The sequence below is a fragment of the Mus musculus genome, chromosome 12, assembly GCF_000001635.26.
Source record: "Mus musculus strain C57BL/6J chromosome 12, GRCm38.p6 C57BL/6J".
NCBI classification, from domain to species: domain Eukaryota; kingdom Metazoa; phylum Chordata; class Mammalia; order Rodentia; family Muridae; genus Mus; species Mus musculus.
Window position 1 is genome coordinate 42,966,239 of NC_000078.6, and position 18,942 is coordinate 42,985,180.

The 18,942-nt window shown below is 33.8% G+C and overlaps 1 long non-coding RNA gene across 1 annotated transcript in view; it reads right to left on the reverse strand.

Annotated features, from left to right (window-relative positions):
• Positions 1 to 802: 802 nt before the first annotated feature.
• Positions 803 to 18,942, reverse strand: part of Gm33340 (predicted gene, 33340) — a 67,177-nt gene continuing 49,037 nt past the window's right edge. Inside the window, exons 5-6 of the long non-coding RNA NR_148724.1 lie at positions 10,062 to 10,146; positions 803 to 890 (exon numbers count right to left, since the gene is read on the reverse strand). This is a non-coding gene — a long non-coding RNA (predicted gene, 33340). The remainder of the gene's footprint in view (positions 891 to 10,061; positions 10,147 to 18,942) is intronic.

Sequence of the window (18,942 nt, forward strand, 5' to 3'; positions counted from 1 at the left end):
TTTAATAGGAATAACATCCTTACAGAAAGAAAGATTTTTTAAAATATTATAATGTTTCTTAGTTAAACTGGGTAAGGTTCTTTAACCTTTTTTAAAGCTTAGGTTAAGTGCAATCCCTTCTTTTACAAATCCAATGGAAGACGCATTCTTTACATTCTGAGAGCCAATCTACCCTCACAGTTTAAGCAGAAGGAGAATTCTAAGACAAGGGTTCAAACATCTTCCATCCACAGAGAAAAAGTCCCTAAATTAAAACTATGTTATCTGATATTTGAATGATTCTCAGTGTGACCTGGATTGTCATTTTCTAAATCATGGCACTTTTCTCCTATTTAAAACATCTCCTGTGGATGCAATCCTCTTAATTGCTTATTGATGACAAATATCAAGGGGGCCTGAATGTTAACCCTATGCACACATGTGTGTCTTGGGTAGTAGTCAATGGTTTTAAATTAACAATTTCTTACCAGTGTACATTTCTTTGCATATTATATGAAGAGTTCATGGATAGTATGATTCAATAAATTATTCTCAAATGCATAATCACCATAGTTGAGAAAAACAGGTATCCCGTCCGGGGACGGCAAACCTGGAAGGAGATGGGAGGAAGAAAAAGAGGAATAGGAGACCAAGAAGGGTACCTATCGAGGTCTCATTTATTATGCTGAGGTGCCTTCTTTTTAAAGCATACATTGCAGGGAATAGGGGAGGGGTTGAGGGAGAATTATACAAAGAAAAAAGAAGTGGGCATCTGCTGACATGGGGGCCGAAGTCAGGCGCCAGGCAGCAGGCACTTTGCATCTTATCTCTGGAACATTGATCCTCCTTGACAGCCTTGGGTGTCAGGCTGGGCTCAGGCGTAACTCATGTCCTTGGATGTCATGGGAACTCTGGAAGAGATAGGGAAGAGGGGACTGTAATTCAAATTTTACAGCCTTAGGTGACAGGAAGGGAATAAGGAGGAAGTGGGTGATAACCAGCTCTTAGCACGAGGCCATTTGGCCTGTTAGGGAGATTGTGAAGGCTCACTTTCTCACAGGATGGTCTCTGACAAACAGGTACTTAGATTGTGCGATTTTTAAACAATTCTTATAGTGTCTTTACAGATAGTGTTGTGGTATATCAAAATACTCTATAAAATTTACATCGCATTTCAAATCTACTATATTTATTAAGGTGTTCTTTTTTTTTTTAACATCTCCCTCCAACATATGAAGAGACTTAAGCATAAAAATCTACAGGAGGAATTCCATTTTTTTTTTATCTTCTCAGAGATTCAAACTTAAGGCTCTGATAAATCACCTTCAGGGTAAACAAGCTGAATTATCAGCTTTAGCATTTCTCAGAAGGATCTTACCCAATACTTTTATCTGAGGTAATATATATATATATATATATATATATATTATATGTATAACAATTTATATATTATATATACACACATACATATGTGGTAACATTCAGAAAGAATATATATGTATAAATCATAGCAGTAAGACAAGCACAATTTTATTTTAAACATTCTAGTTATGTTCAGAAAGTATGTATATATATGTAAATGCATATTTATGTGTATATGTATATATATATGTATATATATATCATAGCAATAAGAAAAAAACAACTTTTATGTTAAATATTCTAGCTATGCTCAAATATATTGCAGTCTTTCTGAGGATTACATTTTATTGCTATAAATTTAGTAATTGTAATGAAGCAACAGGAACATTATCTTCATAGTGACTGAAGTTGAAAGATCCCTGTTAATTATCTCAGCTGGAAAAAGTAAGTGGCATTTCTCTTTACCTGCATTTAATTGCTGATCAGGCAAAAGTGTGAACTTCACAAAATGCTGCTCTATGCAACATCTGTGCAATCTTTCACTTTAATTAAATTATGTCTAAAAAGGGTCCATAGGAAAAAAAAATCACATAAAGCCCACTTGAGTATTTTCTATAGATCAGTCCATGGTGACGAATGGTGTGTTCATGTATTCATTTGCTTCTTATCTAGTTATATGATATAAGAAAATTTATCTGTCAGCACAAAAGTTACATAAAATGATCAGTGTGGGCTGAAGAATGAAACTTTTATTATCTTACATTCTTTCTGGATGTAGGAGGCTGGTGGCTGTTGATTTCCCCACCACCTTTTGACAGTCCCATTTATACATTTCTCCACTCAGAGATTTTATAAAGGATAAGGAACAGCAGGAATCTTGGTTGCCCTGCCTCCTTCCCTCTCTTCACAGGACAGTACAGAGTCACAAATTAGAAAAGTCTCTCTTCATGTCCTCCCCAGAATTTGTTACCTTAGGATAGATGATCATTCAGTTACAAAAAAAAAGCTATTGTATAATGATGTGCCTAAGCCTACCAAATTTTTTTTTGGAGATAGATAGAGTTACTTAAATATCTATCTTGGTACAACATGTGAGAGTTGAGCATAAGATCACAATATGCACTGAAGATGCAAAATGTCCAGGTCTTGCTTATGGCATACTCTGGTAGTATTATGTGTATTTCCATACTCACATTAATCTTAGTTAAACTTTGATGGAACTATTAGCACCTCAAAGGTAGACATTGAAGCCCACCATTATTCACCATTACTTCTGTTTCTATTTTATAGTTTAGAATACTTAGCACAGAAATAATCAGTTGAGACCTCATTTAGAATATTCATTATTTCACCCATATAAAGTTTCTTTTATAATATGGATTTATGAACAGAACTGTGCTGATTGATGGAAAACTTGGTCATTGAAATAACCTCCTCATCTTTCCATGTGTGCTTAACACCTCCATGGAATACCTTTCCAAATATGCTCAATAATTTCAATGGAGTGTCCTTTTATATGTGCTCTACATATTTCTTGCTGGGTCTGGCATGGCCACAGAAGAGACAGTATGACGTTGTTTCCCGCCCCTGGAATAGAGCCAGCAGGAGATGAGCCTCCATGAGAGTTGATGGTTGGTATGAGTATAAGGCTTGTTTGTGTAAAAATGTATATACGTTCACTCTCCTCCTAAGATTGCCCTATCTGTCAATATCAATGACTCCATGATAATCAGAGACAATATGTTTCAGGAGGCAAAGGTGTGGCTAATATCTTAGCAAAATGGTAAACACTAGTACCATTAGGAGAGCCTTTAAGGGTGTGGGAAAGAACTATGGAAATATGAATTAAAAAATATATAATTTCTCAAATACTCAAAATATAAAGATGCAGTATGAATTATGTGAAGATTTCATGAATCTAAAAGAACAAAAGCAGGTTCACTGTGAGCCAGCTTGTCAGAAAGATAAGAAAGGAGATAAAGAGATTTAGGGAGTGGTGATCACAGGAGATCCCACCAAGCTAAGCCTTTTGATTATGATTACAAAGGTAGACAGATTCCAAAGTTCAAGGTCAGCCTGGAACAGAGGGAATTTAGGTCCCGGTCCATGTCCATGCATGGTAGAAATGACAATTTCAGAGCATGGTCCCAACCAGCTAGTTCATCTTCTGTACTAAATAAAGGTAGACAGATCTCTGAATTCTTTTGCAATGTTGCCAAAAAAAGAAACAGAAAGAAGGAAAGAAGGAAAGAAGGAAAGAAGGAAAGAAGGAAAGAAAGAAAGAAAGAAAGGAAGGAAGGAAGGAAGGAAGGAAGGAAAAGAGAAGAGAAAAGAAAAGAAAAGAAAAGAAAAGAAAAGAAAAGAAAAGAAAAGAAAAGAAAAGAAAAGAAAAGGAAAGAAAAGAAAAAAGACAAATTTGTACTGGGTGTCTTCTCAGAATCAAAAGCTGGTGTCACAGGATGCCGATTTATGGGATAATCAAAAAGGAACCTGGGGTAAAGACTGAATTGGTAAGTAAAATAAAAGACTGGGCTTTTGATCTGCAAGAGATGAGCTATCTAGAGATTTTTTTAAATTTATTTTTTTATAATAGCAAGATAGAACTGCTTGGATTACTGTTTTGAACAGAACACACACACACCAGAGAGAGGGGGTGGGTCTGGTGAGCTCCAGGAAAAAAAAAGTAGAAAAGAGAGAAATCATTCTGGACAGCTTGGCTTGGACTCTGACAAAATTTGACATAAAGTCATTTGTTTCACAACTCTCAACTTCTCTCAGAACCTCTCACTGAGCTGAGGCTGGTCCTTAGTTATCTCCATAGAATACCTTTCTATATATGCTTAGTGAATGTCTGTGGAATGCAACAACTCTGGGAAGAAAGATATTTCGTGAATAAAATTCATATCTAATACCTTATTTTGAGCAGAAATAAAATTCTGTTATATTTAAAAACATTTACATTCTTAGATAATATGACAGGATATATATATATATATATATATATGTGTGTGTGTGTGTGTGTGTGTGTGTGTGTGTGTGTGCATGTATGCATGTGTATATATATGTATATATGTATGCATATATATATTCATATATACATATTTGATTTAATCCAATTGTGGCACTTCCATTATGAGATAAGGTTCACTTTATAAAGGAACTAGAAAAGAGAACCTGTCTAAGTATGGCATAAGCAACTCAATTACAGGTGACATAATTTTGACTCAGTTTGTCCTGATAGTCACAGAAATTAGGAACAATAAAGGGGACAGCCTGCAGGTTTTCAGGAAGTTTTCACTTTTTGGTACATTGTCTTTTTGGTTGGGTTGCCATCAACCACTTGAGTTGAAAATAGTGGAATTAATACTTAAATTAACTTTCATTACATTAAGGGAGATTCCTTAAAACACCAGGTAGACTGATGCTCAGAAACTGTGCTAATGATTGTAGTTATCATGAGTTTCCAGGATAAGAAGATGAAGTTATTAGAAATAATTGCCATCATAACAAATCCTAGTTGACTATCATATGCCTAGTGTTTTTTCTGAACCTAAGTGAAAAGTCATTAATCTTGTTAGAAAACAGTGTTTATAACACCAAGTTGTAGAAAAGAAGATAAAGGCATAGGCAAGAAACACCTAGAAACACCTGATAAGCACAAATACAGCAGTTGACTCATAATTCTAACCATCATTACTGACTGCTACTTTCCTTAATAATATTGAGTATGCTCGATGGAAGTCATCTAAGTCCTGAGTACTAGTTGAGTTTCACAAAAGTCTCACATAATTCTTAACACAGAATTAACATTCAGTAGAAATATTCAAGACACGAATATTTAATCCAGAATCATAAATTTTCAAAATAATTAGATCACTTCTTCTGGTTAATCACACATTTATTTATCTTCAGAAGTATAATGAGGCTAATGTTTGCTGAAATATAGCTTTTTGAATTCTAAGAGATATCTTGGCCATTGTCTATGACACTTGCAAACTCTTGATACCCTCAATTATTTTAGCTCTTTGAGGAGATTTCATTAAAAAAAAAGTGAAAAAAAAAAAAAACCATACTGCTCCCTCCACAAGCATCTGGAATCTGAAGAGCTCGTGGACCTTAGGCCCTTCCTTGACATTTATACTGTAGTATAAATTTATAAGTTTCAAAAAATCAAGACAATATTTTCCTGGACTTCATTGCTGAATTTGTTATTAAAGTGAAGAGAATGTTTGATATCATCACAAAGCAAAGCAAACATATGCCAAAGGTGAAAGGCATTTTGTTTTGAGACCATGAAAACCGACACACACACACACACACACACACACACACACACACGGGGGGGGGGCAGTCTACTCTTTGCCAAACACACAGATCTACAGTACTAGAGCAGGTTTGAAAGCTATGGGTGTATTTTCATGTCTTCAAGAAAGTGATCCTAGCTATTAGTATCTGTCAACATTATACAAGGTATAATCATTTTCACATATGACAAGATTATAAGAGACTAATTAGTTCTATCAGGTGAATCTATGAAAAATTTTATTTCTTGGTATAGGCCACAGTAGATTGCAGTATTTGCTGGGCAGCTGATTCTGGCCTATACCAGAAATCATCTGACTGAGCACGAAACAGAGATTAAGCCAGAAAGCATTGCTACTCTATGGTTTCTGCTTCATGTTCCCACTTTGACTTTATGTACTAACTTTTCTCAATCATTGCTGATCCCTGGAAAATTATAAGCTAAAGAAATACTTTCCTACCATAAAGTGCTTTTGTTATGGTGTTTGTCACAGCAATAGAGAAGAAATTAAAATACATTGGTGCTGGGCTTAGACACAGACTTAGCATTGGAAAGAGGTACCTATATAAACTGATAACTTTGACTCCAATAAAGGACCTAGGAAAGTCTTAGTTTACTTTTCCAATTTTCAACCACATTATCAAGCTATGTCAAGTCTCCCTGACAAAAATGTATTCTAAATCCATCCTCAGCTTCCAGGAAGACATAACATTTGAAGATAACTGAGAACTAACATCCTTAGCTCATAACCACGAGCATAAGAAGTCCCCAAAGCAACCACAGATGTTTGTTAATGTAACTGAAAAATTTGAGGATATCTGTCATTATTACAATGCATTTCACAATAATAGCTGAATTGTTATAGTAAGTAGGAATAAGTAAAAACAAAAGTGAGAAATAGGGGTGCAGACCTACAATAAAATGCTAGAATTGATAGATAATTATGTTTTATATTTCAGTGAAATATAAAAATAATGGTAACACTGTAGCCAAGATCTGGGTTGATTTCTGTGGTTCAAGTTACCAATGAAGGCTGTGGTGCTGTCCATGGTCGGTGCTGTCCATGGTCGGTGCTGTCCATGGTCGGTGCTGTCCATGGTCTGGGCTGCCTTCCAAATCCATTTGATGTCTACTACCCATGCAGCCATTGGAGTTCGTATTCATGAGACTGGCCTGTACTGCCACCTGAGGAGGCCATGGTGATACCCATGTCTGTCCTGCCACAGAGGGCCATATCTAGGTCAGAGTTCCTACTGAAACTGGGTTCAGTGTTGAGATTCATAACTCGTTTTGCCATCAAAGGCCACACAGATATCCATGGTTTGTGCTATTGTCTGAATCCATGTTAATGTACATGATCCAGGCTGATTCCAAGGGCCATCTGTTGGTCTTTGGTCCTACTGAATCTGGGGGCCATGTTTGTGGTCTGTACTGCCACCAGAAACCATAGAGAAGCCCACGATCTGTTTTCTCACCACCTATAAAAAGCAAGGAAGCTACTTTTGCAGTGATATAGATGAATGTAGATGCACAGTTGAGAAACCAGTTTTTAATGACAATCTAAACAAGAAGCCGTCTAAGAGAAGTCTTAAAAGGTGTGATATAAATGCTGAAGTTAGCTCTTCATAGATGATGCCTTCTAGTAAGGTTACTGGAGGGGAAGGACTCAGCTCTACTTAAGGGGCTGGCCACTGAGAGTTTGACAGTGCTCCAGTGAGTATAAAGATAAGATAAATTGGACTGTTTTTTTATTTTAATTTTACGTTTTGAGAAAAGGTCCCCATGGTGTGTGGTGGACATGGAAAGACTGGACTGAGTTTGATTGGGGTGCATGAGGTGAAATTTCAGAATCAATAAAACTATTGTGTGGAAAAATGGACAACTGTGTAAACTTCTGATTTTGCTAAAATGTAAGCTTTGAAGTTTACATGTATTATAACCAGTTTCATATAATTCCAACTATTCCATTATTGAAACCAGAGACTTCCTATTTGTAACTGTAAACAAAACCTACAATTGTCTCCATTGTTTTAAACACTACCATTTTTAAGAAATATTGTACCAAGGCAGTTTAAACATTAAATAGGGAGAAAAATGAAAATACAATATGTTAAGGTATAAATGTAAAAGAAAACTGGAAAAGAAGTATAAATCAAGTATATTTAATTTTGAAACAAGTTGTGGAAATATCTGGGCTATATGTAACTGGGTAGAATTGTCTTGGTAAGAAAGCTTTATTTGATAGAAGTAGAGAAAAATAGAAAGAAATTTTTATTAATAGTAGTTTAGGAGATAAACAGAATTGAATTCAAACTTGATAGACTACTAAAAGAGTTTGTGTAAAAAGCTAATGCCTGCAAATAACCTTTCCTAAATGATTGCATGTGCTCGCGAGCTTGTCTTTGTGTGTGTGTGTGTGTGTGTGTGTGTGTGTTGGAATACAGCCAGAACACACAAGTGGATGTCAGAGGAAAGTTTGTAGGATTAACTTTTCTCTTCAAGAGGGTTGGCAGTAAGTGCCCTTATTAGCTGGCACATTACACTTATCCCAAGTTTTAAACCAGTAAAAGAGACAAATCCAGAAATTAATAAGTTTGCCGCCCTTTAAGTATCAAAAGTAGATTATATTTGTAACATTTCTGTAGACATAGGAAGACACAATAGCACTAAATCAGGCAAGCTTCATCAAATAGTGAGCAGGGACAAGAACTCTGATAAGAAAGAAAGGAAAACAGAGAAACATGGGGTATTATATATAGAAATTTAATATAAACTTACTCTCAATTGAAAATTGAGATGGCAATTTTACAGTATGTGAACAAAGACATCAATAGAAGCATATTAATAAACACTACACAAAAGGAAATATATTTAATACCTAGTATCCTAGGAAGAATAGTCTACAAGTGGAAAATTATCCAAGGACAATTTAAGGTGTGTGAGTGAGATCATGAAATAAAACACTAGGTGGACAAACAACTATGACAAAACTCATGTGGTTCCCAAAGAACATAAAGGAGAAGCTCAGTGTGACCTTGATCTAGGTAGAGAGTTTTAAGATGTGACACTCAAACTAAAATTTGCCAGTCAAAGGAATTCAAACAAATAGCAGCTATATCAATGTGAACCTGTAGAGGTGATTTGTGCTTTGAAAGAGTTAAAGCACAGCATATTATATTTGAATACCTATTCTACAGTAAGGAAAGGATCAAAGATACTATTAGAATTTTATATGTATTCTTAATCAAGTCTGCAGTGCACAAAGGTAAGAAAACTATGTAACTGCAAAGGAAGTCTTAAAGATGAAACAGACATGTTGGATCAAGCATAATGTTTCTATGATTATGAGTAGCATTAATGCAGATTAATTAATATAAGAGGGGTATCAGACTGTTTTAAAATTTGTTTTGCATTGACTCCAAAGCCCACTAATGAAGCAAATGAGCAAGAAAATGTTCAGATTAAATTTGAAAATAGTAAAATGGAAAGTATATATTAGCTAAAAATTGTACTCAGATAATTTTGTCAACATAATTATTTGTGATTTAAGATGTTCGCCAATACTAAGAAGAGTAGTTTTTACATAATAAAAAGAAGCATTGCTATTAGAAAATAGAATGAAAAGCTAATAAATTTAGAAGTTTGTACCTAGTAAATGCTGTTTAATATATACTAAGGAGACGAATATCATTAGCTCTTATCATTTTTTATGTAAACAATGCACTCCCAGCAAAAGTATAAAATTCATAATATAAATGATTGTGGTAGAATATAAATGAATGAACAATAATCCTTCCAAAAGCAGATTCATTACACAGAACATGTGGTATTTGATGAATACAGAATAATTATTGGAAAAAATATATTGAAATAATAAAAGATAATTTTCTTATTTGAAAGATAATAACATGTAAAAGTGATAGTAAATATAGTAGGCTTTAAAACTACACATGTGTATTTAAGATAGGTATTAAATTGGTACAAATGTCCAGGGAGCATTTTACAAGTATGCATCAGCATGCTACTCATTCACTAAAATGCACTGTAGGTAACCTTCCTGCAATACTAAATGAGGTTGTTTCTTTAAATAACTCTTAAACCAAAACAAAAAAAGTATGAAAGATGCAAAAATTCAGTAAACTTATTATCATCAATTACTATGAGATGATTAGAATGCTTCATATAGGAATATATATGATGTAAAATTTTATAAAGTCAGAAGAAAATCAAGATGTGAAGTTGACTACAATTTACAACCCTAGGCGGTTATTATTACATACAGACAGCCTAAGAATATCAGTTCAAATGTTGAGGAAGATCAAATGCTTGAAAGTGAGCATGTTCAGATACTGTTTTCTTTTCTCTTTTTATTTTAAATTTCTTCCACATATCATTTACATAATAAGAAAAAGATTACCTTTGAAAATATAGGGCTATGTTTTAAGGTATTTGAATCTCATCTTTTGCTCAGTAATTGCTGTTTCAATATAGGTACTTGCATGCTGAGAAAAAAGAAAAATCAAGTTGAAATCAGAGCATTTGTATTTCTCTGTCTTATTTAATAATCCTAATCATGGCTACTATCTAAGATAAATCTTGTCTGAAGAAAAAAATGTTTCCACTCATTTTTTTTAATAAATATAAAATTATTTTAAGAATCCGCATATGATTGAAGTTTTTACAGTTTTTCTCAGATCATCAGAACATCATCTGAATATCAATGAAGCCAAGTGTTCTGTCACAGGAGACATATGACAATAGTCATTGAACCAGGCTGCTAAAGAAAGTAAAAGATTTCCTTCTTTTGGGTGGAAACCATTCTATTTTTAGCAATACTATAACCTACACACTCTTCATATGAGCCAGTTTTGGCTACTTTCGGATGTGGTTAGATACATCTCCACATTTTGCACTTAGAGTAAAACAGGTTATTTTTCCCAATAAAAATGCTGAATCTTAACAAATATTTGCACTATGATACAAGATGTTGAGGTAGTGTCTCTCCTGGGTCTTAAAGAACAGGAAAAGGAAGAAACAAGTGAGTCAAAAATTAAATTGTATAGTTTAGTTCTGACCACAAATTAACATTTAATATTTCTTCTCAGATTTTATTCATTACATCAGTATATTGGTCTTTTTGTGTTTGACAATAGAGCAGTGAAAAAGAAGGTACCTCTTTCTTCTCGGTCAGTTCATATGAGTCACATGCCTAGCCTCAGTTTTGAAGACATAGAAAATTATACTCCCTGAGAAAAGGTACTTATTTAGATCATATTCAATGGATGTACTCTACATCTAAAAATCAAAATCTTTCAAGTATTATTCATTTAGGATTGAAAGTAGATACTTAAAGCTTGCTACGTTTCTGAAAGTGGGCACATTGTTGGGAAAGACTGTAGATAGAAAACCCTGAGTATTGATAGGGCAGATAGTCAACAAACAAAATAAGCTCAGATTATGTTCCCAAATCATTAATGAGATAAAGAACAGCTTGGCATTTTTTTAAGATCCAATAGTAATTAGTTCAGGTAATGTAGTCATATGATATACTTTGAAATTATTCCAAGCAATGTAAAAAAAAAATCCACTTAACCTTAACAGTGCAATTGATTGTTTTGATACTTTTATTTCTTGATAGAAGACATATAGGTCAATAGAAAGATTAGAAAGGTGAATAGATAGGTAGATACATGAAAGGTAGATGGTAGGCATTAGATGATGATGATGAAGAGTAGAGAGAAAGAGAGAGAGAGAGAGAGAGAGAGAGAGAGAGAGAGAGAGAGAGAGTGAAAAAAGTGGTGTGAGCATGAACTTGAGTGTGTACGGAGATGGAAAGGATCAGGGAGGTATTGGTGGAGGATAGAGGAGATCAAATATAATTAAAGCATATTGTATGAAAAGTATTAATTATAAATAGCATAATTGTGTTCTACTGAATCTATACTTCTAAGACAGACAGTTAATCTTTGGATCATAGCTGGCTATTCCTTGCAATAGCAGGTCAGTGAAGGTCTTCAGATTTACTGAAGAGACCTCTGATAAGAGGGAGAATGTAATGTTATCTGAATGTAAAGTGGTCAGGCATATGAACATGTAAGGAAAAATATAAGCAAAAGTTCTGTTCAGTGAAGACAACTTGAAGTAATACAGGAACAGAAAAGACTAATCTTGTAAGAGAGCAGTATTTTGTAGTTTTTATATGCCCCAGTACAGGGGAACACCAGGGCCAAAAAGGGGGAGTGGGTGGGTAGGGGAGTGGGGGTGGGTGGGTATGGGGGACTTTTGGTATAGCATTGGAAATGTAAATGAGCTAAATACCTAATAAAAAATTTAAAAAAAAAGATAATAAATTATATGCAATCTTAGACACTATATAAAATATTTGGATTTTTATGTGACATGGCTTTGAAATCTCAGTAAACAAGGCTAGTATTAGTCTGTTTTTTTGGAAGCGATTATGGTAAGGCATATTTAGAAACTGGAATACCTTTAGTTACTCATAAAAGCAGTGCTAGTTTAAGATAGCCTTGGTTCTGATGAACTCATGCATAGTCAATAGGCTTTGAAGGTGGAGTTGGTTTCATAGTGATTGTTTGAGGATGTGAATAAAAGGGTAGTTATTAGGAACCTACAAAGTTGTGTAGAACCACAGGGAGGAATGTTGTTTTGAACTCCATCTATTTACACACTAAATTTGAAAGCATCTGTTATTAACTTGAAAAATTTAAAAAATAACAATGTAACAAAAATATAGAAAGAACATATCCTACAATTGTTTCCATCATCTACTTGTTTTCAAAATATTTTTATTTGAACAATTCAGATAGAATATTTGATTATATTTTCTTCTTTAAGCACTGATAATAATTTTTCATTTCTGAATTGGATTCTTTTATATAGGCTACATATTTTAAATTCATATCTACATAATTGATTATGCTAAATGTGATAAAGTTCAAATAAATTAAGCATTTTAACATTACTACACTTCCTCGAGTGGAGAAAATGCTTGGCTCTTGTTGACAGACCTTTGTAGTCACTGAAAAACCTCAAACAGCAGAGCAAATGATGGAAGAGTATGAGGCACCCTGGTGGTACCTGCTCAAGGCCAGCCAGTTTCATTGTACCAGCATACTTAGCGAATCCACTTCCTCTTTCATGAATGGCATTTGCATGTGGACAAGAAATAATAGAACAATTTTCCACTTAAGTGACCACCATATCTGTTTAGTAATTTCTCTTTCCAAACCAATTTCATGTTTAGTTACTAAAAACTTGTATAGCTAGACAAGAGATATTTTGATAATTTATTTAAAATTATCAAATGATACTAGAAAAACGAAAGCAATCATGAGCATTGGGAGTGCCAGGAATCAGTTCATGGTTGTGAGTAGACTGTCTTTTAAGTACAATTACATTTTTCTACTCTAGTTAAAGGAAGTCAAATGGAAAATGTTCTGCCAGAAACTTGAACTGGCAGAAATGAAGTTAAACAAATTAAGAGAAAAAACTTCAGGTGATCTTTTGCACTGACATGAAATCTATCACTGTGAAAACTATGAAGTCATAACTGAAAAGTTTATACATATCACTTAATGTCTCTTTCTCAGAGAACCTTTCTATATCAATGCACATTTTGTTGTTCTGCCTCATGCTCCATCTTAAAATAATTATTGTCTCCCCTTTAATTATAACGAAAGTTATATTTTTTGAGTATGCATATCACAGACCATAATATTCTATTAGCTTAAGGCAATACCTTTCCTGGGCATATATCCAGAAGAGGTCCCAACTGGTAAGAAGGACACATGCTCCACTATGCCCATAGCAACCTTATTTTTAATAGCCAGAAGCCGGAAAGAACCCAGATGCCCGCAACAGAGGAATGGATACAGAAAATGTGGTACATTTACACAATGGAGTACTACTCAGCTATTAAAAAGAATGAACTTATGAAGTTCCTAGGCAAATGGATGGACCTGGAGGGCATCATCCTGAGTGAGGTAACCCAATCACAAAGGAACTCACACAATATATACTCACTGATAAGTGGATATTAGCCCAGAAACTTAGGATACCCAAGAGATAAGATACAATTTGCTAAACGCATGAAACTCAACAAGAACGAAGACCAAAGTGTGGACACTTTGCCCCTTCTTAGAATTGGGAACAAAACACTCCTGGAAGGAGTTACAGAGACAAAGTTTGGAGCTGAGATGAAAGGATGGACCATCTAGAGACTGCCATATCTGGGGATCCATCCCATAATCAGCTTCCAAACGCTGACCCCCTGCATACACTAGCAAGATTTTGCTGAAAGGATCCTGATATATCTGTCTCTTGTGAGACTATGCCAGGGCCTAGCAAACACAGAAGTGGATGCTCACAGTCAGCTATTGAATGGATCACAGGGCCTCCAATGGAGGAGCTAGAAAAAGTACCCAAGGAGCTGTGGGGATCTACAACCTTATAGGTGGAACAACAATATGAACTAACCAGTACCCCCTGGAGCTTGTGTCTCTAGCTACATATGAATCAGAAGATAGCCTAGTTGGCCATCAGTGGAAAGAGAGGCCCATTGGTCTTGCAAACTTTATATGCTTCAGTACAGAGGAACGCCAGGGACAAGAAGTGGGAGTGGGTTGTGGGAGAGTGAGTGGGGGAGCGTGTGGGGGACTTTTGGGATAGCATTGGAAATGTAAATGAAATCAATACCTAATAAAAAAATTAGAATACAAAAAAAAAGAAAGAAAAGGAAAGAAAACATGTCTGACAGTTCAATTAGAGACAGAATAGTAATTAGGACAATAGAAGAAATTTGACCTAATTTAAGTTAGTAATTTTATATGCTCAAGCATTTATTGCCATGCCAAACAATCAATAGAAGACAGAGTGGAAGAGAAGTACTCAGTATTTAATTTAAACATTTCAAAAACAGAATCATGGAAGTTACTGCAGTTACACTATATTAAGGTTTCTTAGTTCAATTGGACATTGTTAAAAAAAAATTTGCCCTTGCATCATGGATGTAATATTTTTCTGCTTAGAAATTTCATTTCATTTCTAAGGGACCCATTTGACCAGAACTATCTTTAGGAAGTTTTTTTCCCTCCAATACTACTGCTAGTTGTTATTATAGAAAAGTATATTATTTCATGATCTCATTAGGAATGGCTTTATGAGGACAGTTTATTACTCTAATTTCTAAAAGGCATTAGTACTTTCTCCTTTCCTTAATTCTCTTTATGCTTTAATGGATTTTCTATGTCATAATCAGGTTCTCATCATTTTTCATCATCCCAAAATTTAATAGTTTATATATTTATTCTCTTTAATTACTTTCCTCAATGTAAGATTGAAGAATACAATGAACTTTTCCCTCTATACAAGGAATCACTTGAATAGGGGTAAAAACACAGACAGATAATATTCATGAAAACTCAATGTTTTTAATAACCTATATGTTACAGATATTGCCCTACTGTACTGTATGCAGTTCTGAGTAATATATAAAAGCACTTTGAGATAGAAAGTGCAGTTTTTTCTCTTCCCCGGATGGTAAAATTTTATATTATTTTTTTCTTGTTAGGGTCTATTACATATACCAGTACTTTTTTTTTCCTTAAATAGGAATCAAGTGTTTACCTGATTTCTTGTTATGTTTTTACTATTTTCTTTATTTTACCATGGGATAAAATATCATGACTAGAATGTTAATATATCAACATTATTTCAATAACTTTGAAATAGATACAAAGTTGTGAACATCTATCACCACCTAGATTATGTGCATGTATAACTTAATTGAAACTCCAGGAAAAAATTCCTAGGCAGTTTTCTCTGCATTTTAATGAAGAATCTCATAAGTAATTCAGAAAAGGAAATCAAAACCCTGGAGATAACATTAACCTTCCCTAAGCTATTAAGCCTTGTAATCATGTATACTGAACATCAGTGTCAATAAAGATAATATCCTCTTCACCTTGAACCTCTTGTCTTGTTCTATAAATAACATGAGTTTGTAAGATGAATTCACCAAGTGAGAAATTTATTTCTAACATCTCTTTTCTTGGTTGTAGCTCTTTAGTATACTTTTATATAACTGTTCCTTCATTAAGATGATCTCCAATCCTTCAACTAAGAATGATCTCTAGCATATCTATCTAATATATAGACCCAATTAAAGATCATAGTGTTATCGATACAGACATTGTCACTATATCTAGGAATTTTCAAGTCTATTGGAATCATTATTGTTACACTGTATTCAAAGATATTTTCAATTCAAGTTTGAATGATATATGTATATGTATATATGACTTATTGGCATACAATTGTGAATAAAGTAATATAAAATGCTATTTGAACATAACTATTAAATATAACTAACTGGGTTATGCTAGGAAAGTCAAGGAGGCAGAGAAAGTGAGGAAGTTGGCAGAAGTCAAGTCCCACAAGACTGTCCACAGTTATAAAATGTAATGCCTTGGTCTGTGGCATTATTATTAGAAAGGGGCACAGATTGATAAATTTGCCAGATATTTAGATAGAAAATTAGGTCAGCATGTAACTGATGAAAAATTAAATTAGAACAAGAGTGTTAGATTTTAAGGACACTATGTATACACAATAATTGCCTTTCCCACATATTAATAGCTATATGTTAATGGTAAGACATAGGAGCCTGTATTGGCATCACTTCTTTGGGTTGTGTTCATTGCAATAAGAGAATCTAAAGGCCAAAAAAATTCCCAATTCATAAATGTCATTTGTTGCTGTAGATAAAAACAGCATCACTGAATTGTTTTCATGATCTAGCAATGTTTTGTTCTTCCACTAGTCTCCTTTTATATATTCATGCTGTGTGTTTGGAGTATCTGCCATTTGCTATCTACCTGTTTCAGCAAAATTCCTGAGCTCTCTTTGCTGCAGCCCAAGTGACTATAGCATTATCTCATGTGTGATTTTCAGACACCTAATGTTCATGAGGCCTCCCTACCATTGCTAGTTTCCAAACAATTTTGAGATAATTAGGTAATAAAAAACCTTTAAATCTTCACATTATAACACAAAAAGATAAATATATTTTAAAGTGGTACCAACAGGCTCATTTAAAATATTGAAAACAATGCCTTTCCTTGATTTAATTTGACAAAAGAACAAAATTGGCTGAACTTTCTTTCACAGAATTTAGTTTCTTGAATGTCTTTTAATGTGAAATCAAGAGGAGGGGGCAGAAGAGAATGGAGGGCAGAGAGTGAGAGAGAGAGAGAGAGAGAGAGAGAGAAATGAGAAGTTGGACCAAGAGAAGAAAGAGGGGAATAAAGGGGTGAAAAACATCAGTAAATGTATTATTAGATTTTCTTGATCAAATAAAATTATTTTCAAACAGTGGCCTAAATCAAATATGAAAAATGACAAAAACCAGAAGCACATATTTACAAAGATAAAGATTACTTTTCTGACATGTTCTCTATCCCTCTCTGATACTTTCTCTAGGACAACAAATTTGTTCAGATTAGAAAGTAATTGAGGTTATAGTAAGAAATTTGGATGTTCTTGAAAGATTGTGTACTTTTTGAAAGTGATACAAGTCAATTATAATTGGATACACATGCACACACACAAACACACATACACAGTAATTCATGTTTTCTAGTGCTTTTATTTGATAGAAAAAACTACTGATAGTGGAGTTGAAAAAAAAGTAATGTAAAGCTTTTTCTTCTCATGAAATTTCACATATTCATTACAAAAATTGCTATATAATAAAACAGCTTCCTAAGGACTGGAATTTTTAATAAAATTATAAAATTGTCCTTTATCAAATAATGACAAATGTAATATGTAAAATTATTCAATATGTTGAATAATTGTTCCATTTGTGTTTGAAAATATCCAAAGTTAGTATATTTATGTTTTAAAAGGAAAATAACAAAATAACTTACATTTCTTCCCCCTTAAGAAAAATTCTATAATATATTAATATTCATTACATGTTTTACAGACACATTATCAATTGATAATTTTTACATATCACTAGATTTCAGTGTTTATTTTATTTTTAAATATTTTATATAATATATTTTGATTATATACTTTTCCCTCCCCTATCTTCTTCCAAATATTCCCCCATCTGTCCACTAAATGTCATTTTCTTTCTCCCTCAAAACTGAATAATAATTGAAAAATGCACATGAAAAATGGATTTCATTCTATGTTGGTCAGCTACTATGCTTCTCAAGTGTAGTTGGAGAGAAGCAGGCACAAAGTCCAAATGTATTTGCAAGTGTTCTCTGCTAAGAAATGGACAGTACTTTTTCTCTAATGATATTATATTGGGTATATTAAATTCCCATTTATCTTGAATATTTTATTATTATTTTCTGTGTATAGACAATTTGCCTCCGTTTGTGGTTTTGATTCCCTTGGATGTGAATTTTCATACAAGGTGGAAGATAAAAGTCTAATATTTTTCTTTTGAGTATGTATATTTCATCTTACAGCACTATTTGTTTAAAAATATTCTTTTCTTCAAGTTTTTGACATATTTGTTAAAAATCAAATGATTATCACTTTGTAGGTTCTACTTGAATCTACTGTTCCACTGATCTGTGTCTGTTTTTGCCTAAGTACTAGGCTGTTTTTCATTTTTGTTTTTACTATGGCTTTATAATACAACTTTTATAATACAACAAGTATGGCAATACCTTATCCTCGTTTTCTATACTCAACCTGTTTATGACACAAAAATAGAACACTAACTGCAAATAAGAGCAAGCATAGCTTTTGTATGTGCCAGGTTTGTAGTCCAATTTAACCGATAAATAAATGGTATCCATTGACTTCACTAAGTTCTGGGATGAAATTCTGGCAAACCTATGCTGAGCTGAGTAAACTTTTACCTCCTTTGTATACTCGTAATTTGGCTTGTCCCAGTCCTCTGTGGAGTAGTGGTAAGTTGGAGTCCATGACTTAAACAGAAAATTTGCATTTCTTCTTACAGTTTATGGGGAGGAGAGACGTTTATGCTGTTTCCTCTTAGTTTCCATGGACCTCAACATGTCTTTTATATGCTTGCTTTGGCTTCTTCCCTAAAAGGGAAGTAAGTGTTTTAGGCAATTTACACGCAAGCAATCTGAACTACATTTGCCAGCGCATCATATTTTGGTTGGGCACTGTTTTTTACATTAACCCACAAGAGGTTCTACTGTGTACTTTCCTGAGGAGAAAACTGTTTATTATGTTTAGAATGTATGACTTTTTAACCCATTGTGTAAAAAGATACTTAAAATTGA